The 25,119-nt window shown below is 45.4% G+C and overlaps 1 long non-coding RNA gene across 3 annotated transcripts in view; it reads right to left on the minus strand.

Moving 5' to 3' along the window:
• Positions 1-25,119, minus strand: part of LOC134932580 (uncharacterized) — an 82,969-nt gene that overhangs the window by 15,075 nt on the left and 42,775 nt on the right. For all 3 annotated transcript variants that reach the window (XR_010179409.1, XR_010179408.1, XR_010179407.1), the window contains one exon: positions 13,441-13,557. This is a non-coding gene — a long non-coding RNA (uncharacterized LOC134932580). The remainder of the gene's footprint in view (positions 1-13,440; positions 13,558-25,119) is intronic.

The following is a 25,119-nucleotide window of genomic DNA, read 5'->3' on the forward strand; positions in this document are numbered from 1 at the left end:
TCTGCTCCAATGGATGTGCCTGAATAAGGAGACCAACGCCCGGGTAACACAGTGGTTCCTTGCCCTCCAGCCGTACCGCTTCAAGGTGCAGCACAAAGCAGGAGGATTACAGGGCAACGTGGATGCCCTTTCAAGCAAGTTCTTTTCCTCAAAAGATGCAGAGCTCTGTGGGGTGAAGCTAGAGGGGGGGGGAGGAGGACTCAGAGAGACCGACCCGAAAAGGGGTACGCCTGTTGATATTGGCGAGCAGGTATGTGCGCCAAAGAAGGACTCAGCTTCACCCGTATGCTCGAAGCTTAGGGGGGAGGATATATGGCAGTCCAGTCCGGATGCCACCCCGGGTGTTTGCAGGACAGGGCACAACAGTTCGGGTGCCCCAGGCTAAGGCAATCTGGGTTTAGGACTGGAGCAAGAGGAAGCCCAGGGAGGTGTTGGGACACAGCAGGTTGTCTTTTTAATGTTGTGTCAAAGATTATCTGGCAGTTGGAAATTATAGTATTGTATTGCTGTTGATACACAGAAATACCCTGCAATTTCATACATGAGATCCCATCCATGCAGATCCGGTCCAGATATTGGAGCAAGCGCTCCCAGCAATCAGGCACACCTGTGACACACTTTTATAAAGCTCGTTAGGGTAAGGGCTCAGTGCTCCTGATGCCAACAAGTGGCTAGGTGACAGAGGGCGTGCCAGTGGGTTAGAGACAGGGAGCCTGAGATTGTATACATGCTGTTTGTGAATTGGTGCCTAATTAAGATACCCATTGAAACTTGCTGTGACACATTGGTTTACTATGCTGTGGAAGTAAATGGTCTGCATTTCTTTGACACAACTGTGTCAGCGTCTTGTCTGGTGGAAGGTCGCTTGTTATAGTATATAAGCCTATGCACTATGAAAATGGCTAATATATGCACTTTGGGTGTTCTTTGGGATTCAGTATTATTCAGGGCCGGTGCAAGGTTTCCCGGGACCATAGGCAAAACTTCTGCCTACTGCCCCTTCCCCGTACCCACCCTTCAGGTGAAAGGCATGCTGCTGCTCTCCCCCACCCCCAGTCTGTTGCATGGCTGCTCTCTTTTCCCCATCTCCCCAGTCTGTGTGGGTGCCTGCTGCTCTCAGCCTCTCACCCCCCCCCCCCCTCCCCCACTCTGTTAGATGTCTGCTATTCTATGCTCTCCACCATCTGTGTGCACACTGGTGCTCATACCCCCAGACTGGGTGCATGCCTGCTGCTCATCTCCACCCCCACCCCCCCTTTCCGACTGCTGCACTCCCCCTCTTTCCTTATCAAATGCAGAGAGTGCACTGTGCAGCCACCTTACCTGCAGGCTGCGATGCAGAGTTGAGACTGAGTAGACTGTGAAAGAACCTGGAATGAAGAGCAGCGCCGCATGTTACCCCTGGAAAAGACTCCAGGAGCTGTCAAAGTTACTGCCTATGCCGGAGCTGGAGGCTGCAATACGAGAGCTTGGCAGTCGCTACTACTGTAAGATATGAGTGCCGGGGGTATTGCAACGCCTGTGGGAGGTAGGACCATGCTACCTTTTTCAGGCATCTGCAGCAGGCCGCCCCCTCAGGTCCCGGCGCCCCTAGGCAGCTGCCTAAAGCTGCCTAGTGGAAGCTCCGGCACTGGTATTATTTACCGGTGGACGGGATGCCAGCTGTCAATATCTTGACAGCGGTATCCCGCCCAGCATAATGCTGGCAGCAGGGCGGGCGCAAAGAGTCCCCTTGCGGGACTCACCACGCTGCAGGATCGGTGTCTCACTGTGCTTGCCACAGGATCTATTCCCACCCTATGGGTTTTGTTGACACCCACGAGTGGGAATAGTCCTGTTGCGCCGGGATTCCGGCTGACTGCATTGCCGGCTGGTGGGATTCAGGCATTGTATCTTGAACATCGGGATCCTGACAGCCAGCAAATTAAACGCATCCCATTTTATGGACCTGATTCAAACCTGATTGCTGCTGTGTGTTGTCGCACAGCAGGCAATTATCAATTGACTGCGTATGAACCGCAATGTGCACGCACATCAGCAAACAACAGGCATCACCAAACAGCGACAAGCTGGCGTGAAAATTTTGATTGCACAGCCATTCGCAAGCTGATTGACATGAAGAGGATATTTGTGGGTGGTACTTGCCCGTTTTCTGGGAGTGTCATGAAAAACTCAGGCGTTCCTACGTGTTTTCTGGGAGGGTGTGTGACATCAGCTCCGGTCCCAATCAGCCTGTTCTCATCGCACTGTAGGAGTAAGTCCTGGGCTGCGCACACTGCACACAGTTGGAAAATCATTTGATGGTGAGTGAGATGTGAACAGATTTGCAGCTGTCCGCTGACTGAGGGACATTTTTGCACAGCGTACACATGTGATGACACACTTGCACGGGCAAATTCACACTTCCCTTGGGCGGCGACTATCTGATTGCAGGACAGCAAAATTAGCAGCCCAGCGATCAGGTCTGAATTAGGCCCAGTGTACTTCTCATGCATTGCACTCATAGCAAATATTACATGTCGGAAATAGTGTGTTCTGCTTATTAAAATGTAAACTATAGCATTAGAACTGTCAAATGCAATGGTGGGAATGACTGTCTTATTTATCCAATTTTTATGCACTATTCTTACATTTGAAAAGTGTAAATGGCAGAAAAATATAAGTGTTAACCAGCGCTGAAACTTTCAAACTTAAATGTACTTATTCTGCATAGTCACTTAGACAGAAACTAGGTCACAAAGTAAGCTATTAAAATTGTTAGTGTTCCACATGCCACAGTATGTGTCAATTAGCTTATGAGTCAGTAGCTGGCAGTACTGCAATTCACTACCTGCCATGTGATATGGGAATTTCCCTGTACTACCGGTTACAAGAATGCTACGCAAGAAAACAAATAACAATCTGAGGTATGTCCTTAGGCCTGCTTATCAGGCACATGCATCAAATACGTTATTGATTCTCTACATACAGCATTGTTTAAGGAGTACTCTAGTACAACTGTGTTAAAGAACACCAATAGTCTCCAGACTATGCTGTTCATGGTTTGCTTTCTGCAATACAGTGCTACAGTTTTATTGACTACATCACAAAATAATTGTTACAAGTTACAATGCTCTGCATGTCTAAGTGGTAACAAAATAAGAACAATTCCCCTTAAAATAATATCAGCAATACCAAATATATGTGTATTACTTTAGATCTGGATATGTAAAAAGGCAATAAAGCTAAGGGCAGCTTAAGCCTTGACTGTTTCTTTTCAATGTTTCATTTCTTTTTCATATTCAGGACACAATGGTGGTCATTCCGGGTTGTTCGCTAGCTGCTTTCGGTCGCTGCGCAGCAATCAGGCAAAAAATAGGCACTTCTGTGCATGCGTATGCGGCGCAATGCTCACGTGCGACGTACTTTCACAACGGCCGATGCAGTTTCACACAAGGTCTAGCGAAGCATTTCAGTCGCACTGCTGGCCGCAGAGTGATTGACAGGAAAGGGGCGTTTCTGGGTGTGTACTGACCGTTTTCAGGGAGGGTTCGAAAAAACGCAGGCGTGCCAGGAAAAACGCAGGCGTGGCTGGGCAAACGCTGGGCGTGTTCGTGTCATTAAAACAGGAACTCAATAGTCTGAAGTGTTCGCAAGCGCTGAGTAGGTCTGGAGCTGCTCTGAAACTGCACCTTTTTTTTTTTTGTAGCCGCGCTGCGATCCTTTTGTTCACACTTCTGCTAAGCTAAAATACACTCCCAGAGGGCGGCGGCTTAGCATTTGCATGGCTGCTGCAAACTGCTAGCGAGCGAAAAACTCGGAATGACCCCCAATAACTGGAGTGATGGGGCTCTGTTTTCAACAGCTAAATATGCTGTAGGTTTAGTGTACTGTAAATCTACTGTAATAGAAGCTAATAGAAGTACACATTTAGAATCAGTTTTCAAGTATCTAACACAGTGAAAACTATAAATCACCATGGGCAAGTCTTCAACCCTTGTAAGTTTTTCTACTTCTTTTCACCCCCTATGACATGTAAGTCTTTGATAGCCATTGCAGACCATTTTGCAGGGGCGGAACTGCCAGAGACAATGGAGATGTTGGCCCTCGGTCCTGGTCACGCACCTGCTGCTACTGCAGTGTTAGTCAGCGCTGTCAAGGGACTGGAGCCCAGCATATACCTGCACTGTGAGACAGAACGGTTCCCACTGGTAACTGCTCTGTCTGCATTGCAGTGAGTAGTGGTGCACCCACCACTGCTGCTCTCTAGCGAGCTGGATCTCAGGATCCCCATCTAACCTTCCATACCTGAAGCCACCTGCGCATAGCACCAGACAGCCCTGACCAGTGACAGCTGATTCTGTCTTGCAGTGAACAGCGGTGTACATGCAGTCTCAACCTGTACCAGCAACCATTTGTCATACAGCCCCTTTAGAGTCTAGCCCACCTGCTCTGGCATCCAGTGACTGGCTGGGACTGAGGGCTGAACATGCAGAAGGGTCCCCTGGGCTACTGCAGAGCCTTAGGGTGACCGTTTTTTCCAATACCAAGTTTCCACAAGATACTGTAGGAGCATCTACACTCGGTACGTACCTGGGCAGACACTATGGGGGTCATTCTGAGTTGATCACTCGCTGCCGTTTTTTGCAGCGCAGCGATCAGGTTACTATTGCGCATGCGTATGCACCGCAATGCGCACACGTGTTGTATGGGTACAAACAGCATTGTTGCTGTGCAATGCTTCTAGCAACAAATCCATTCGCACAACCGATCGCAAGGAGATTGACAGGAAGAAGGTGTTTATGAGTGTCAACTGACCATTTTCTGGGAGTGGTAGGGAAAATGCAGGCGTGTCCAAGCATTTGCAGGGCGAAGTGATCGCAAGGGCTGAGATAGTCCAGAGCTATTCAGAAACTGCAAAAAATGTTTTTGTCCCGCTCCACTGCACAAGCATTCGCACACTTGCAAAGCCAAAATACACTCCCATAGAGGCGGTGACTATCTGATCGCTGCTCTGCAAAAAATAGCTAGCGAGCGATCAACTCAGAATAACCCCCTATATACATTGTGGATTTTTATACTCAACAGCAGTAACATTTAAACGTTACCCAGATTCCATTCTACCCATCTCCCACATTCCCTATCCTACATGCATCTCTGTTTCCCCCCAGCTTATGTCTTCTCAATATTGAGTCGGCATTGAAGGGGGGCAACATTTTTTTTTTTTGCCTCCAGGCAACTAAGATGAAGTCAAGGCATTACCACTTTAAAGACCCAATTTTACTATTTCACTCACAAGGCCTCATTTGGAGTAAATCCAGACAGAAAGTTCATACCATATTGTGCGTGTGGGTGGCCAGTAGAGGCTCTTGACACGGGCAAGCAGGCTTTTTGCCCGGGGCACCGCTATCCCGAGGGCGCCGCCGCCATAGCAGGAGCCGCTACTGGTGCCGTACAGTGCGCCTGACGTCATCGCGCACTGCACAGCATTGTGGGAGCAGCCGTAGACACTAGAGGTAATAATTGACCTCTCGTGTCTGTGCGGTGCTGTGGGAGAGACGTCATGACATCTCTCCCATAGATACGATGAGCGGCGCAGGTGGCCAGAGACGGAGGACAGCAGCGGTCGGGAAGCAGGAGCAGGGCCGGTGAGTACTTTTTATTTATTTTTGTTGTTTTTTTGTGTGCAAGCAGCGCTACAGGGGGGATTAATACAGGGGGCACAGTACTGGGGGCACAGCTACAGGGGACATTAATACTGGGGGCACAGCTACAGGGGGCATTAATACTGGGGGGCTTTAATACGGGGGGCACAGCTACAGGGCATTAATACTGGGGGCACAGCTACAGGGGGCATTAATACTGGGGGCACAGCACTGGGAGCAAAGCTACTGGGGGATCAGCTACAGGGTGCAAAACTACTGGGGGCACAGCTACAGGGGGCACAGTACTTGTGCCAAAACTACAGGGGTCACTGCTACAAGGGGCATAACTGTGACCATGCCCCTTCCCTATGGATCCATGCCCCACCCTATTTTTTTACTAACCCTGTTTTACCTGTCGGGGGGAAGGGGGTTGCCAAAGGAAACTTTCTCCCTGGGCTCCACTAGGTCTAGAACCAGCCCTGTGGGTGGCAAATGTAATATGTGCAGACAGAGTTACAGGGAAGTGGTGTTATAGATCATTTCAAAATTGCAGTGTGAAAATCAAGTATTTGTGTGCCGCATGCAAGAGCAGCCAGTATTAACTGTATGCAAATAATAGGAGGAAGACTAACCTGATAGAGGATAAGGTAAAACTAATCAAGCATATTGGAGAATATCAATCCAATCACCCGAAAGCAAAGGTTCCTGTTAAGTGATATCATAGCAACAAATAAATCGATCAGCTCACAAGAAATGAGGATGAGTCTTTATTTAATACAATATCTTACACTATGGCATGGCGTTATACGCAGCCGCTGTGGGCTGGGGAGCGACGAGTAGCTTCCGGCCAGCATGCTAAAGCTGTGCTGGTCGGGAGCTACTCTTGAAGTGCGCGATGCCTTTGCACTTCTGCGGGGGGGGGGGATGGGCGGCACTGACATGCGGGGTGGACTAGCCCTGTGCTGGGCGTCCCCCCGCATGTCAGTGTGAATGATCGTAGCTGTGCTAAATTTAGTACAGCTACGGTCATCTCGGAATGAGAGCCAGTGTGCGAACTGGTGTGCGACATCTTCTTTGTAATGAAGTAGGTCTGGCAGCTGCTAACAACTAGCACATATGAGATTCTTTAGGATGAAAACCCCTTTCAGACAGAGAAAACATCCCGGTAATTTCCTGGCACGGGAAGGGTTGACCTGGGATTTTTTTTTGCCTGAGAGGGTCAACCTGAGACTGAATTCCCGGGACTTCGACCCAGGTGTCTACCTGGGTTTTTCCCGGATTTTACATAGGTTGCCGGCTGTCTGAAAGGGTCCGAGCCGGGATTTTAGAAACGGGTCACGGTTAACAGCACTTATTGGCTGAGCTGGTGGGGCACTGGCCATTGGCTGAGCAGCAGGGTCTCCCTGATTGGCTGAGTGGGCATGGCACTGGCGCTGGTGTCTGAGGTCACAATTGTCATGCAGGGGAGACGAAGAGAGACAGCATGACGCACTGGAAGGAGGAAGAGATCAGGTAGCTGCTTTCTGTTAGAGGGCAGGAGTAGATCCAGAAGCAGATTACTGGGACAGTGAAGGACGCCACAGTGTACACCAAAATTGCCAAGAAACTTACCTCAAGGGGTATTGAGCGGACACAGCAGCAGGTAGTGAATAAATTGAAAGCTCTCAGAAAATTTACAACCAAGTTCACGACCACAACAGGAGGAAAAGTGGTGCTGCTAGAATAGAGTAGGTTTACTATGTTCAGTGCAATGAAGTTTTTGGCAATTCTGCACTGGTTAATCCCACTGCCATTTCATTGTCCAGTTGTGCATCCTCACGAAGCGCTACCCTGGAGAACAGCCAATCCATTCCACCGACGCCACCAGTGTTCTGTGATGACATCACTGAGATCAGCGACACTGATCCGATGGCTGCTGTGGGGGACCCAGTCACCAATACTATTGAGGTCAATGCCAGTAGAAGCAGCACAGGAACTCCGGCTGGGACATCGACTTCTGCGCAGACTGAGACCCCAAAGTTGCGTAGGAACAGTAAGTTGTTTTTGTTTTAATTAAAATCCAGTATATAGTATGGGCCATATTCCACAATGATGTTGTTTGCACTTGTTATTACTAGTGTTGTTACTAGTGTCAACAGGGCATGAGAGGCATGGGTGCCATTGTGGGTGGTGCCGGCTGGCACATATGCTCTGCTTTGTGCCAGACACCGCAAGCACTACCCTAGTTATGGCCCTGGTTGCACCCTCTAGTAAGTGTATAATAACTTGTCATCACAAAAAAATAAATACCATTCTTTTCTGCTACAAACATTTATTTGTTGAATGTATGATTTTTTTTTCTTTTATTTTGCCAGCTTCTAGAAATTACTGTGTCTTTCAATCTTGAATTATTTATATCCCTTTCACACTGAGCCACTAACCCGTAACATTACCGAGGCTACCTATGTCCTGTATTGGGTGTGAAAGGGACAACCTGGGCTGTGTGTTCCAGGTCCCCAATCCTGGATATGACCAGGGTTATTCCTGGGACAGACCCAGGCACTGTATGCTGCGGTCTGAATGGAGCAACCTGGGTTATCTGACACGGTTTACGCAAAAAGGAACGGATTGGCAAATCAGAAGTGCTGAGAGATTATGTATAGCCTGTAATGTCCACTTTTAATGACATACACTGTTTTACAGGGTTGTGGTATGGTATGCCGGCGGCCGGGTGGGATCCAGACAGTCGGCAAACTGAAGACCACCCATTTTACAGGGCAGATACAGGTGCAGTGTGAAAGGTGATGACCCGGGAATAACCCCTGTCCAAGATGCAGTGTGAAAGGGTTATGAAGAGCTGTAACCATGTTCAATAACTCCAATTTAGGTGTAAAAGTAGTATTAGAAAACAGTGGTTTTGTAAAATGTATGTGCTGATTTGGTTGGGTAATGTTAGGGCAATATCTACTGAGATAATATGATCCCCAGAGACCCTACACGAGGTCTTCACCTATAGCAAGCTACCTTAAGTCTTTGAGCTCCAAGTAAAAGGGACTTATTGTCTCCAGGGAATTGGGAGTAGTCATGGTGGACATAACAGAACAAGAGGTGAATCCACTGTACCAGACGAGGTCAGAGACAGGCATTGATCAAAAGCAGAATCCAAATGCCAAGCTGAGGTCCAAAGCAGAAGACAAGAGCAGAGTGTAACCTGAGTTCCAGTTCACAAAGTACCCACAGATAACACTGGTTCAGCAAGCTGGACAAGTAAGATAATAAATGCTGAAACACTGGAAATGTCCTGTGATAATTGAAATAGACAAACTGCAAAACAGTTAGAGAACTCTTTAATTACAGTACACAAACCATAGAATGAACAGGTGCAATATGGTAAATATTGAGTTGAAGGATGTACCAACCGCACTGATCAGATGTTGGGGTAAGTTATTAGGTGATTAGTATACCATACAAGGAGTAACACAATGGGGGTAATTCCAAGTTGATCGCAGTAGGATTTTTGATAGCAACTGGGCAAAACCAGGGCCCTCATTCCGAGTTGATCGGTCGCAAGGCGAATTTAGCAGAGTTACACACGCTAAGCCTACTGGGAGTGTATCTTAGCATCCTAAAATTGCGACCGATGTATTCGCATTATTGCGATCTCAAACTACTTAGCAGTTTTAGAGTAGCTCCACACTTACTCTGCCTGTGCGATCAGTTCAGTGCTTGTCGTTCCTGGATTGACGTCAGAAACACACCCAGCGTTCGCTCAGACACTCCCCCGTTTCTCCGGCCACTCCTGCGTTTTTTCCGGAAACGGTAGCGTTTTCATCCACATGCCCCTAAAACGCCGTGTTTCCGCCCAGTAACACCCATTTCCTGTCAATCACACTACGATCACCGGAGCGAAGAAAAAGCCGTGAGTAAAAATCCTATCTTCATAGCAAAGTTACTTGGCGCAGTGCGACTATTGCGCATGCGCACTAAGCGAAATTTCACTGCGATGCGATGAAAAATAACGAACGATCAACTCGGAATGAGGGCCCATGTGCACTGCAGGGGAGGCAGATATAACATGTGCAGAAAGAGTTAGATTTGGGTGTGGTGTGTTCAATCTGCAATCTAATTTGCAGTGTAAAAATAAAGCAGCCAGTATTTACCCTGCACAGAAACAATATAACCCACCCAAATCTAACTCTTTCTGCACATGTTATATCTGCCTCCCCTGCAGTGCACATGGTTTGCCCAGTTGCTATCAAAAATCCTGCTGCGATCAACTTGGAATTACCCCCAATATGCAGTATATGTCATATATATTGGTGGTGCTTCCAGAGAGTAATTGTAATCACAGAAAAAGGTGGGAGCCGTTGAAAGACGGCAAAAGACTCTCCATCTAGGGTGCACTCTTACTAATCAAAATATACACCAAATACAAGCTTATTAGTCTAACAGTATTTATAATAAAATATCACTTTTAATGATTCTGTATATAAAAGAGTACATTTGTACTCAAACATCATTTAAAAAAGGCGAAATATGGACAAAACAACATATAACAAGACTAGAATAAAAGACACACATGTTCAACAATAATTTCCTTTGCCAAACATATATTATTCAGAATCTTAATATTCACACCATTTGGTGCGGGCATTAATAGGAAAAAAGATAGGCATGGCTGTTAAAGGTATTTTCCAAATTCTGCTGCCCCGTATTTGCTTTCGCATTGGATATGGGTTGCGAGATCTGTATTCGTAACATCCAATGGAAAAGCAGAGAGATCACCAAGGTTCAAGTGTGGGTTCATTTCTGCTGTCGATTGATGGCATATAACCAGCGCAGCTGATGAGAGAATTACTGGCACAACACTACTCCCAAGGTTGGAAACAAGATTTAGAGGTGCAGGCATGTGATGGAAAATGTACATTAAATAGCATGTGGCAGAGTTGTGTAAACATTAATATGATAATGGGCTAGTCTGTAATAATAATTCTAGCCCTTAATAAGCTTGCATAGATTCTCTGCTAGAGCATATACTTCCTTGAGAATAACTTTCTCCGTTGAAGATTGAAACCAATTTTGTTACAAAGTAACCTGCAACACTCAAAATAGATTGATACTTGTATCCATAAAGTAACTGATGCTATTCTTATGGCAGATAGCTCCACAGATATATACCAGAGCTGTGATATTTGAGCCAGCGGTATTAAACATATAGAAATAACTTCTGAGATTTTGCTTGTTAAACCTTGCTCTGAAAACGTGTAACGGATCTAATCTGCAGCATATCTCTCTGACACCATTCAACAGACATATAGGTAACCCATTGAGGTGGAGCTAAAAGGCATATCATTAGGTTATAACCCCTTAAGCAACAGACAGTCTGCCAAATGCAGTGTATCATTCCACTACTAAAAATTACATCTGACCATCAGAAAATAACTAGTACATCTCAGTCACAAGAAACCTGTGTACTGCATATAGAACCTGTGTATTGGGCGTCCCGCTCTGCGCAGATAGCGGAGATGCCTGTAGACAACTCAGGAGGTAGGAAGAACATTTCCTATTGGTACTGCTAGGTGGATGCTGCTCTACTTTATATTTTTGTAACTTTCGTGTAGTCCTTGCTGGCAAAGGACATTTGGGAGTCAGAAACCCTAGAATTATGACTATAAGTTGATTCTACAAAATATAAACATAAATTGAGCGCATAACAGGTACAGCTTTATATACAGTGTGTGTGTGTGTGTATATATATATATATATATATATATATATATATATATATATATATATACACATATACACACATACACACACACATATACATATATATTATATATATATATATATATATATATATATATATATATACACACACATACATATATATATATATATATATATATATATACATACATATATACATATATATATATACATATATATATATATACATATATATACATATATATACATATATATACACACACACACACACACACACACACACACACACACACAGATATACATACTGCTCAAAAAAATAAAGGGAACACTAAAATAACATCCTAGATCTGAATGAATGAAATATTCTTACTAAATACTTTGTTCTTTACATAGTTGAATGTGCAGACAACAAAATATCACACGAAAATGATCAATGGAAATCAAATTTATTAACCCACAGAGGTCTGGATTTGGAGTCACACTCAAAATTAAAGTGGAAAAACACACTACAGGCTGATCTAACTTTGATGTAATGTCCTTAAAACAAGTCAAAATGAGGCTCAGTAGTGTGTGTGGCGTCCACGTGCCTGTATGACCTCCCTACAACCCACACAAGTGGCTCAGGTAGTGCAGCTCCTCCAGGATGGCACATCAATGCGAGCTGTGGCAAGAAGGTTTGCTGTGTCTGTCAGCGTAGTGTCCAGAGCATGGAGGTGCTACCAGGAGACAGGCCAGTACATCAGGAGACGTGGAGGAGGCCGTAGGAGGGCAACATCCCAGCAGCAATACCGCTACCTCCGCCTTTGTGCAAGGAGGAACAGGAGGAGCACTGCCAGAGCCCTGCAAAATGACTTCCAGCAAGCCGCAAATGTGCTTGTGTCTACTCAAACGATCATAAACAGACTCCATGAGGGTGGTATGAGGGCCCGACGTCCACAGGTGGGGGTTGTGCTTACAGCCCAACACCGTGCAGGACGTTTGGCATTTGCCAGAGAACATCAAGATTGGTAAATACGCCACTGGCGCCCTGTGCTCTTCACAGATGAAATCAGGTTCTCACTGAGCACATGTGTCAGACGTGACAGAGTCTGGAGACGCCAAGGAGAACGTTCTGCTGCCTGCAACATCCTCCAGCATGACCGATTTGGCAGTGGGTCAGTAATGGTGTGGGGTGGCATTTCTTTGGGGGACCGCACAGCCCTCCATGTGCTCGCCAGAGGTAGCCTGACTGCCATTAGGTACCGAGATGAGATCCTCAGACCCCTTGTGAGACCATATGCTGGTGCGGTTGGCCCTGGGTTCCTCCTAATGCAAGACAATGCTAGACCTCATGTGGCTGGAGTGTGTCAGCAGTTCCTGCAAGACGAAGGCATTGATGCTATGGACTGGCCCGCCCGTTCCCCAGACCTGAATCCAATTGAGCACATCTGGGACATCTTGTCTCGCTCCATCCACCAACGCCATGTTGCACCACAGACTGTCCAGGAGTTGGCGGATGCTTTAGTCCAGGTCTGGGAGGAGATCCCTCAGGAGACCATCCGCCACCTCATCAGGAGAATGCCCAGGCATTGTAGGGAGGTCATACAGGCACGTGGAGGCCACACACACTACTAAGCCTCATTTTGACTTGTTTTAAGGACATTACATCAAAGTTGGATCACCCTGTAGTGTGTTTTTCCACTTTAATTTTGAGTGCGACTCCAAATCCAGACCTCCATGGGTTAAGAAATTTGATTTCCATTGATCATTTTTGTGTGATTTTGTTGTCAGCACATTCAACTATGTAAAGAACAAAGTACTTAATAAGAATATGTAATTCATTCAGATCTAGGATGTGTTATTTTAGTGTTCCCTTTATTTTTTTGAGCAATATATTATATATACATATACACACTGACACTAGGATCACTAGTTACTTAGCTATTTTTAGAATTGCTTTACTATATAAAACTATGAATCCATTTAATTATAATAATGGCTACAGAGTGTTCTTTTTCCAAATATTTACAATAGTAATGTTCTTCAAAGGGAATAGAATAGCAATTTAAATGTAAAAAAAAAATAAGATTTGCAAGGGTCATGGTTGTTGTCATTTTCAAAAACATACCTTTCAATATCTTCAATCCAGCAAGTGTGAAGATAACAGATGTTACCATCATCGCTGCTACCACTATAAGCATCTCCAAAGGGCTATCTTCAGTGACCAATAAGTCTTCTAAAAGTTCTGCAAAGGAAAAACATTCAGTTTCCGGATATTGATATCAGATTATTATTATTATTATTATTATTATTATTATTATTATTATTATTGATTATCCATTATTTATATGGTGCCACGAGAGATCCACAGCGCCCATTACACAGTACAAAATGAAATGAACAAACAAGAAAACGGCACTTACAGTACAAGACAATATAGGACAGGTATAGAAAACCTGGTGTTAGGTGCCATCAAAGGGAGTAATGAGTATAAGATAGTCTAAGTAAGAAAAGGACAGATATTACATGGATAAAAATAGGGGGATATCCTATTAGTAATAGTAATTAGAAATTGACTGCATCTAATTGATTCACCGGGGGCTATCCTATTAGCCCTGATGCAGCAATCTGATCCCCCAATGCCGGCACTTATCGGGGATCATGGTTCATATTACTCAGGAATGCAAAGCATAATCCCAGATAAGCAACCCCAGGAGGGGTGGTCTTCATTTTGCCGGCGGTCGGGCTCCCGGCGACCAGCATACCGGCGCCAGAATCCCGACCGCCGGCTTACTGACAGTTCTTCTCCCTCTTGGGGGTTCACGACCCCCCTGGTCTGAGAATAGATAGCCTGGCACGCGTAGCGCACCACCGTGCCCACAGCGTGGCGAGCACAGCTAGCCCGCAAGGGGCTCATTTGCGCTCGGCCAGCTGTCGGTATGCCGGCGGTCGGTATTCCGGTGCCAGTATACTGGTCACTGGGAGCCTGGCCGCTGGCAACACATACTACACCTCCCCAGGAGACCTATGTTTGTGGCTATAGCGCATTGGTGTGGGAACTTATGCCGGATTCCATGCGTTATTGGCCGATAGTAGGTAGTTAACCACATGGCAAAAACAGGCTACATTAGGATGGCTCGATAATAACATCGGGCTAAAATCACTGCAGTATGGTAAACTACCACCAGCAATAGGATACCCTCCATAGAATTTGGCAGCAGAGTTCTAGTATACCCTTTCTGTATTTGTTTATTTTTTTATTACTTTTTTAAATCTAATAGGCCCTACTGGGCGATATTAAAGATATGAACAATCTTGTTAATTAATGAATGAGATACTGTTCATATCTTTCAGCGTGGAGGCAGCAACGATTAACGATGCGCGGCCCCGCGCTCGTTCATCACTGCTGCCCCGTCGCTTGTGCATGCAGGCCAATATGGACGATCTTGTCCAAATTTGCATGCACTGCTATGGAGCCAGGTGACGGGGGGAGTGAAGAAACTTCACTCCACCCGTCACCTCCCCCCGCTGCTGGGTCGCCCGTCTGCCGTTTTGGCGGTCAGGCAGCTCGGCAGCGGGTCGCGCAGTGTGTAGGGCCCTTTAGTCTTAAATATAGAAATCTGTTTGTTCCATGCATTTTTATTATTTTCTTACTCTACCACCGATTGCTGGGAGAATATTCCATGTATACGGTATCTAACCCTGCTCTAAATCAGTGCTTCTACTTTTCCTATCTAATTTCATAGCCTGACCCATGATTCTATAAATCCTCTCATTATTAAAAAACATACTGACCTCCAGACCTCTGTAAACACTGAACTTGTCACATACTTGTATGTTTCATATTGTTTAATTTAAGGATTAAAAAAGTTCTATATTCACATATTCCAATTATGTAAACCCTGCTTTTATTGTACCTGTATAATTGTCACACTCGCGGCGCTGCGGCTGCCATGCTTACCGCTCCGGGTGCGCTGGGTCTCCCGGCGGTCGTCGCCCCCGGTGGGCTCCAGGTCGTCGCGTCTTGCTGGTGCTGCCTCCGGCGGGTTCCCAGGGTGTGGGCGCCGCCATTGCGCCCGGCATCCACGAGAGCGTGGTGAGCGGGTGACATCATCGGCCCCTTCCGCCAATCAGGAGAGGGCGGGAAGTTCAAAGGCAGACGCTGTCCAGAGCCCCGGCGCATGAGTATCGTCTTTTCAATGATCACCAGTGCTAGCAGCGTTCAGCGTGTTCTCAAGCTGAACGTCTCCTGTGTTAGAGCGTTGCAGAGTATCTTTCAGTGGGACATTCCCTGTGCTACCAGCGTTACAGAGTATCTTTCAGTGGGACATTCCCTGTGCTACCAGCGTTACAGTGTATCACTCAGTGGAACCTTCCCCGTGCTACCAGTATTACAGTGCATCACTCAGTGGGACATTCCCTGTGCTACCAGCGTTACAGTGTATCACTCAGTGGGACATTCCCTGTGCTACCAGCATTACAGTGTATCACTCAGTGGGACATTCCCTGTGCTACCAGCGTTACAGTGTATCACTCAGTGGAACCTTCGCTGTGCTACCAGCATTACAGTGTATCACTCAGTGGGACATTCTCTGCGTTACCAGCATTATAGTGCATCTCTCAGAGGGACACCTCCTGTGCTTCCAGTATTACAGGGTATCGCTAAGTGGAACGCCTCCCAAACTTCCAGAGTTACACTGAATCTCAAATCCTCATTTATTTCTTCAGCATCACTCACAAGTTCTTCATTCTTCTGTGTGCTTCAACATCGTTCTCAAATCTTCATTCATCTCTTCAGCATCGCTCACAAGTTCTTCATTCTTCTGTGTGCTTCAACATCGTTCTCAAATCTTCATTCATTTCTTCAACATCGCTCACAAGTTCTTCATTCTTCTGTGTACTTCAGCATCGTCCCCAAGCCTTGGCCACAACTAATTCTTTAGCATTACACGTTGGTTACAACGGCTAAGTTCTGCATGAGGAAAACCTACATCCGGCCATCCCTGCTCCGGCCCAGCTGTGGTTCCTCTTCCCTACCATCGGAAGAACCCCCGAGTTCTCAACACTCCCAACCCAGGTCAGTGACAGTATACTCATGCCACATGGAACCGGGGGATCGGAACCCAGAGTCGAGCGCCATCCAAAACTTGGCTTCCCAAGTTCAGAGTCAGGAGATGCAGTATCTCCAGGATCAAATTCAGGCCTCCCTGGCTTCAGTAGTTCCGGATCCTGCTCCAGTACCCGCTCCAGTAGTCATCTCCAGTAATGTTCAATCCTCGTCTGGAAACAGGTCACGCCTTCAGCTTCCCACTCCCTCTCGCTATAATGGGAATCCAAAGAATTGCCGTGGTTTTCTCAACCAATGCGAGGTGCATTTTGAACTTCTCTCACACAATTTCCCCACGGATCGGTCCAAAGTGGCATACATTATTTCCTTGCTTGAAGGTTCAGCGTTGGATTGGGTGTTTCCGTTGTGGGAACGATCTGACCCATTGGTTTCCAGTTACACTAATTTCATCACGTCATTCCGAAGGATTTTTGATGAGCCCGGCAGAACGGCCGCTGCTTCCTCGGACCTGCTCCGAGTCCGTCAAGGCTCCCGTTCTGTGGGACAGTATGTGGTTCACTTCCAGACCATTGCCTCAGAACTACGCTGGAACAATGATGCTCTCAGGGCCACTTTCTGGAATGGGCTCTCTGACCGTCTGAAGGACGAGCTGGTCACTAGGGATCAGCCGGATCCTTTAGAAGAGTTGATCTCACTCTGTGTCAAGGTGGATCTTCGCATGCAGGAACGAGGTGGCGAACGTAGTCGGTCGGATCGATCCAGATTCTGGCTTCTCCCGCCTAAGCAAACAGTTACCCCGAGTCCGGACGAACCCATGCAAATCAACCGATCCCGGCTGTCCCCGGAGGAACGATAGCACCGTCGTGAGGGTAAACTCTGCCTCTACTGTGGAGCCGCGGATCACTTTATCAAGTTCTGAAAGTCCCGTCCGGGAAACGGGCAGGCCTAGCTTGTCCCGGAGGAGTCAAGTTAGGGGTTCCATCTAAATCTTCTCCGACAGTGGATTGTTTACTCTCCGTGTCTCTGTTTTCTGAGTCTATAGCCAAACCTGTTAAGGCCCTGCTGGACTCTGGGGCGGCAGGGAATTTTGTTTCTCTTTCTTGTGTTCAGAGTCTGGGTTTACAGTTGCAGTCTGTCAAACGACCTATAACGTTGACTGCCATCAATGGTACCAAAATATCTAATGGTCTTATTACAAGTCGCACAGAGCCAATCAAGCTGCAGGTCGGAGCTCTGCATCAAGAACATTTGGAGTTTCTAGTAATTCCAGAGATGCCTCACGATCTTGTTCTTGGTTTACCTTGGCTTAAAATTCACAACCCTCACGTCGACTGGAAGTTGTCACAAATATTGTCCTGGAGTTCGTTTTGTCACTCTAGTTGTCTCACTCCTGTTTACCAGCTCCGTGCATCTTCCAAGTCGGATGAGGAGCTCATTCCGGAGGCCTACCGGGAGTTCACAGGTGTGTTCTCGGAACAGGCGGCCGATCAGTTACCACCCCATAGACCCTGGGACTGTCCCATTGAGCTTATCCCAGGGAAAATGCCACCCCGGGGACGCACATATCCCTTGTCATTACCCGAGACCCAAGCTATGTCGGACTATATCAAATCTAATCTACTGAAAGGATTCATTCGCTCCTCTACCTCCCCGGCTGGAGCAGAATTCTTTTTCGTGAAGAAGAAGGATGGGGGTTAAGAACATGTATTGATTATCGTGGCTTAAACGATATCACCGTTAAGAACAAATACCCTTTGCCGCTAATTACTGAGCTATTTGATAGGGTTCGTGAAGCCCATGTCTTCACTAAGCTCGATTTAAGAGGAGCCTATAATCTGATACGTATCCGACAGGGGGACGAATGGAAGACGGCCTTCAATACCAGGGACGGGCATTAAGAATATCTGGTAATGCCGTTTGGCCTCAGCAATGCCCCTGCCGTTTTTCAGGGATTTGTAAATTAAATCTTACGAGATATGTTATACCAAAGCATAGTGGTGTACTTGGATGACATTCTGATATTTTCTAAGAATCTTGCAGAGCACAGAGTACAGGGGTCAAAGAAGTACTTCTTCGCTTACAAAGGAATAGTCTCTACGGCAAGATTTCCAAATGTATCTTTGAGGTCCCTTCGATTCCGTTCCTCGGTTATGTCATCTCGGGTACGGAGCTTCGCATGGATCCAGAAAAACTCACTGCCATTCGGGACTGGACTCAGCCTCTCTCCTTGAAAGCGGTACAAAGATTCCTGGGCTTTGCAAATTACTACCGGAAATTCATTAAGGGATTTTCTACCATCGTTGCACCCATTACTGCCCTAACCAAAAAGGGATCTGACCCAAGTCTCTGGTCTTCCGAAGCTGTAGAAGCGTTTGCCCTGTTAAAATCAGCCTTTATGTCTGTTCCGGTACTCCAACAACCGAATTTCTCAAAACCATTCTTCTTGGAAGTCGATGCTTCCTCAGTAGGCATTGGTGCCGTACTTTCACAGTACTCTTCTGATGGGAAGTTACATCCATGTGGTTTCCATTCTCATAAGTTCTCTCCTGCTGAACGAAACTACACCATTGGAGATCAGGAACTATTAGCAATAAAATCTGCCCTAGAAGAATGGAGGTACTTATTGGAAGGTGCTAAACACCTAATTACTATTTACACCGATCACAAGAACTTGTTGTATATCAAGACGGCCCAGTGCTTGAATCCCTGTCAAGCTAGATGGGCGCTCTTCTTCACTCGGTTATCGTTCGTTATTAAGTACCGGGCCGGGACTCTTAACGCTAAGGCTGATGCTCTGTCTCATTCTTTAACGGCCTCGGATGAGGAGAATTCCTTTGAAAAGAGTTTAAATCTCAGTCCAGTCTCTATTTCAGCAGCTCCCACCTTTCTGGGTCCTCCTTCTGGGACAATGTCTGTACCAGTTGAATTTCGACCAAAGTTACTGCAGTGGGCTCATATATCCAAGTTTTCCGGTCATCCTGGAGTTCAAAAAATGTGTGAATTTCTACGAAGGTCATATTGGTGGGACACCATGTAGAAGGATATACAAGATTATGTCAATTCATGTCCTCAATGTGCTCAGCACAAAACTCTTCGTCTACCTCCTGCGGGGTTGCTTCGTCCACTGTCCATTCCTAAGATACCCTGGACACATATTTCTATGTACTTTATTACCGAAATACCCCTCTCCAAGGGTTACAATACCATCTGGGTGATTATTGACCACTTTTCAAAAATGGCACATTTTGTTCCGTTGACCGGTTTACCAACGGCTCCCAAGTTGGCTTTACTATTTATTTGTGAACACTTCGCCTGCACGGGTTACCTCGGGAGATAGTCTCTGATCAAGGGGTACAGTTCACTGCAAGATTTTGGAGGGCCCTCTGCTCAGCCTTACAAATAAAACTCAAGTTCTCATCTGCTTACCATCCACAAACCAATGGGTAAACTGAACGTGTCAATCAAGATTTAGAGACTTTTATCCACGTTTATCTCTCTCCTTCACAGGACGATTGGGTAGAACGGTTACCCTGGGCCGAGTTTGCCCATAATCATCTGTACCACTCTTCCACTGGTGAGTCTCCATTCTTCATTAATTACGGATTCTATCCACGAGTCCCAGAATTACCAATTTTTCCTTCGGAGGATGTTCCTGCTGCAGCTTCCACTCTCCGGCACTTGAGTCAAATCTGGAGTAGGGTTCATGCTAATCTCAAGAAAATCTCTGGCCGCTACAAATTCTTTGCAGATAGAAAACGGCGAGCAGCTCCTCAATACAAAGTTGGTGACAGGGTATGGCTCTCTACCCGCAATCTTCGTTTAAGAGTACCCGCTATGAAGTTTGCTTCGAGGTTCATTGGTCCTTACCCTGTTTTGCAAGTCCTGAACCCTGTTGTCTGCAAATTGGGATTGCCTTCCCACTTTTGGGTACCAAATTCTTTCCATGTTTCTCTCCTTCGTCCCCTCATTTTAAATCGGTTTCATTCGGAGTCTCCTAGCCCAACCTCGGTAGAGACTGAAGCTGGAACAGAATTTGAAATCAAAACTATTCTTAACTCTCGTTATCTTCACAAGAATTTACAGTATCTGGTAGAATGGAAAGGTTATGGTCCTGAGGAGAGGAGCTGGGTCAAAGCTTCTGAAGTCACTGCTCCCCGACTAGTCCGGATCTTTTATTCTAAACATCCAACGAAACCAGAAAAGTGTCCAGGGGCCACTCCTAGAGGAGGGGGTACTGTCACACTCGCGGCGCTGCGGCTGCCGCGCTTACCGCTTCGGGTGCGCTGGGTCTCCCGGCGGTAGTCACCCCCGGTGGGCTCCGGGTCGTCGCGTCTTGCTGGCGCTGCCTCCGGTGGGTTCCCGGGGTGTGGGCGCCGCCATTGCGCCCGGCATCCACGAGAGCGTGGTGAGCGGGTGACGTCATCGGCCCCTTCCGCCAATCAGGAGAGGGCGGGAAGTTCAAAGGCAGATGTCGTACAGAGCCCCGGCGCCTGAGTATCGTCTTTTCCAATGATCACCAGTGCTAGCAGCGTTCAGCGTGTTCTCAAGCTGAACGTCTCCTGCGTTACAGCGTTGCAGAGTATCTTTCAGTGGGACATTCCCTGTGCTACCAGCGTTACAGAGTATCTCTCAGTGGGACATTCCCCGTGCTACCAGCATTACAGTGTATCACTCAGTGGAACCTTCCCCGTGCTACCAGCGTTACAGTGTATCACTCAGTGGGACATTCTCTGCGTTACCAGCGTTACAGTGTATCTCTCAGAGGGACACCTCCTGTGCTTCCAGTATTACAGGGTATCCCTAAGTGGAACGCCTCCCAAACTTCCAGAGTTACACTGAATCTCAAATCCTCATTTGTTTCTTCAGCATCACTCACAAGTTCTTCATTCTTCTGTGTGCTTCAACATCGTTCTCAAATCTTCATTCATCTCTTCAGCATCGCTCACAAGTTCTTCATTCTTCTGTGTGCTTCAGCATCGTTCTCAAATCTTCATTCATTTCTTCAACATCGCTCACACGTTCTTCATTCTTCTGTGTGCTTCAACATCGTTCTCAAATCTTCATTCATTTCTTCAACATCGCTCACAAGTTCTTCATTCTTCTGTGTACTTCAGCATCGCCCCCAAGCCTTGGCCACAACTAATTCTTTAGCATTACACGTCGGTTACAACGGCTAAGTTCTGCATGAGGAAAACCTACATCCGGCCATCCCTGCTCCGGCCCAGCTGTGGTTCCTCTTCCCTACCATCGGAAGAACCCCAGAGTTGTCAACACTCCCAACCCAGGTCAGTGACAATAATAGAGTATATACATACTTAGTAGTATTATACTTTACAACAGAACATTACACTGATGTAAAAACAGTTATACTACAGACAATACTGAATTATATTGGATTTCATATTATTAATAAAACATAATCTACATATTATTGAGTGTTATTTTTTAATAAATAAAATCAAAGATACTTACTACAAGGTATGTCACAGATCTGCACAGGGAATGAGTAATTTACATCCAACCTTATGGTCTGTGAAATGGGATAATATTTGTTAAGAACATTCTATAAGTAAAACATTATAAATGCTCTATATTTTATGGTAAAAAAAAAAATGGCCAATTTGCCAACATAACTACTCTAATCATAGACAATCTAAGGCAAATTTGATATGTTTTTCCGCAAATTGAATACCTTTAGGTCAGTGGTGTGGACCGTATATGGCCGCCAAAATCCTTTGGTTTGGCCCTGCCAAGGCAACAGCAGGACCCGAAATTCAGCAGACCAATGTTTTTTTTTTTTAATTATTAAATGGAGCAGAGCGCAGACATAATGTGCTAGATCTCAGCTGCCTCCTTATATTTACAGTATACTGCAAGGCTGCTAGCTAAAGATAGAGGGTGCTCCTATCATACATTGTCACTTTCCAAGGGGACAGTGCTGGGCTGACCGGGAGAGGCAGTGACTGGTGACTAAACCTGCAGGTGTGTGTCCGGCGTGTCAGAGGGGGGTGGGGTGGGGGAGGTGTTAATAAATGAGGCTGGCTTGGTGAGCACTCCCTGACTTGGAAGTCGGGGGGAGGCCTGTGTGTATGTATGTATGTAAACTGTTTGTGTATGTATGTGTGTCAAGGAGTAGGGTGTTTTATTAGAATTCAACAGGTTGTAGGTTTGAATCCTGGGTATGGCAGCATATTGAAATGTTTTATTTAATAAAGGGTACTGTAATTTAATTGAATAACAGCGAGCTATCAAGTTAAGTTCATGAATGTGCTAAAAATAGGATTTGTGTCCAAATCCAATTTCATGCAGTGGTCTATAAATGAGTGTGTGTGTGTGTGTGTGTGTGTGTGTGTGTGTGTGTGTGTGTGTGTGTGTGTGTGTGTGTGTGTGTGTGTGTGTGTGTGTGTATATATATATATATATATATACACACACACTATAATATATATATATATATATATATATATATATATATATATATATATATATATATATATATAGCACCAATTATCTCTCTGGCGCAGGGTACCAAAAAGTCTAGTTATGGCTCTGGCTTAGTACATCTCCCCTACCAATAATTCTTTAAAAAAAAGAATGTCAGAGTAATATTTTTCTCAATTTCATTAAGAATCTGTTTGCAGGTTCTCTAAAAGAGCCTTGTACATCAGTCAGATGTCCCCTCTCTATAACATTAAGCGGTTGATTTAGCACTTTCTGCATGCTAGCTCAAAAAAAAAACAATTTTTATATGCTGTGAAATTATTTTTCGATGCACTGTATAAAATAATACATGCACGGACACGGTCTCCAAGGGATATAGTTAAAAGGTCGACAATAACAATGTCGACATATATGTCAACACTACAATGTCTTCAGTTATGAAGTCGACATTATTAAATTTCGACATGCAACATGTCAAAAATTCTCAGAATGTCGACAGGTGACATGTTACCATTGTCCAAATGTTCACATTAGGGTTATGCTGCTGGCGGGAAGGAAAGGCTGTGGGGCATGTTGGAGGTTAGGGTTAGGCTGTGGGAGTGGGGGGAGGTTAGCGTTAAGCTGTGGGGAGTGCTGGGAGTTTAGGGTTAGGTATTAGCAGTGTTAGGGATCAGGTTTAGGGATAGTAGAGATACAGCAGAGTGCCAGAGGACCGGAGGTCTGTCCCGAAAGTAATGGTTACATAATCGTCAGTCTCCAAGATAAAGTAAGTCACCAGTGGGCCACCAGGAAAGATATATCGACATTTTAACATGTTGACATTTCCTTATTGTCTACATGATGAATGTCAACATTAAGACATTTGACGCATCATACCCAACCCAGTCTCTGGAGCTTACTATGGGGAAGTCTAACAAGTAACTCGGCAGAGCTACAATGCATGCATGCCCATCAGGCCACACATGTGCCAGTGCCAGAAATGGATCCTGTGTATCCCTGTGTGCAAGGCTGAAATCAGAAATTGAGGGACCCAGGACTAACAAAATAGCCAGGGCCCCCCACAATAAAAAAAGATTCTGCCACACTGCTTTACCCCTATGTGATTTCACACATCGTGACGTTACATATACTGTAGGTGGAGCTTTGCGTATTAGCAGGAACGATTCACAGAGAGCTTGTGCACAGGGAAGGCTTCTGTTGTGCAGCCTAGTGCATCTCTCCAGGTATTGGCAGTAGGAGCCAGGACAGGGCCCCCTCTCTGTAAGGGCCCAGAACTCCAGTCCCCGCAGTCCCCATCTGATGGCTGCCCTGCCTGTGTAACAAAAGTGTAGTAAAACTTGTAGTCTATAGAATACAAATGTTAACTCCATCAAACGATGGCATTAGCTATTTGGAAACAAGCTTATCGGAGCTTGATACATGCAGCTATATTGCAGTCCCTAAAGTCCCCATCATAACTGCTCTTCCAAAAGAAAATAGGCTGCCGCAAATATCTGAGCTATCCATATTAATACTTATTACATACATATCACATGCATATTACATATTACATGCATAGGCCACTGGCCTCCAGTCATGGGTGAGCGAATCTCCTGTAGCAAATTGTAACTTTAAAAAAAAAAGAATGAAGCTGAGAAGAGATAGACAAGCGCAAAGTATATCATTTTAGGTGAATTTGGTGCCAAGTGCAAGTGAATAAATGTATAAAATCAAACATATCACAAAAATGCTGCTCCTCTGTGTATCTGGAACTTTAGTAGGTATCTGTCAACTTTTGAATTAGTGCTTCTCATCCAAATGGACTAATATAAGACAGATAAAAGCAGGCCAATAGTATAATACGCAAAATATAAGTTTTTTTTAACCAAAACAAAAGATAAAAGGCGTACATCAAATATAAATTAAAACAGCTTATGTGGTATTGAACCAACAAAGGGATTAAAGGTAGATTCCAAAGAAAGAACGTGCCCACTTTAATCTATTTCTTGATTTAATACCAGATAAAACTGTTGTAAACTTTAATTTATGTATGCCAGCTATCTTTTGTTTTTGTCTTTTTGGCTGTATAAATCTTTATTTTGCAATTTACACTATTGACCTGTTTTTATCTGTTTTATAAAACTATGTGGATAAGACTGACTGGTTCAAAAGTATACAGACACTTACTAAAGTTCCAAATACACAGATAACAAAAACTTCAAATTGGTACAAGTTTATTTTTGTTTATTTGTTTATTTGTACAGCACAATTTCATGTAAAATACTGCAACTAGGGGTAAATGTAATAACCTCCGTGATG

The sequence above is a fragment of the Pseudophryne corroboree genome, chromosome 6, assembly GCF_028390025.1.
Source record: "Pseudophryne corroboree isolate aPseCor3 chromosome 6, aPseCor3.hap2, whole genome shotgun sequence".
NCBI classification, from domain to species: domain Eukaryota; kingdom Metazoa; phylum Chordata; class Amphibia; order Anura; family Myobatrachidae; genus Pseudophryne; species Pseudophryne corroboree.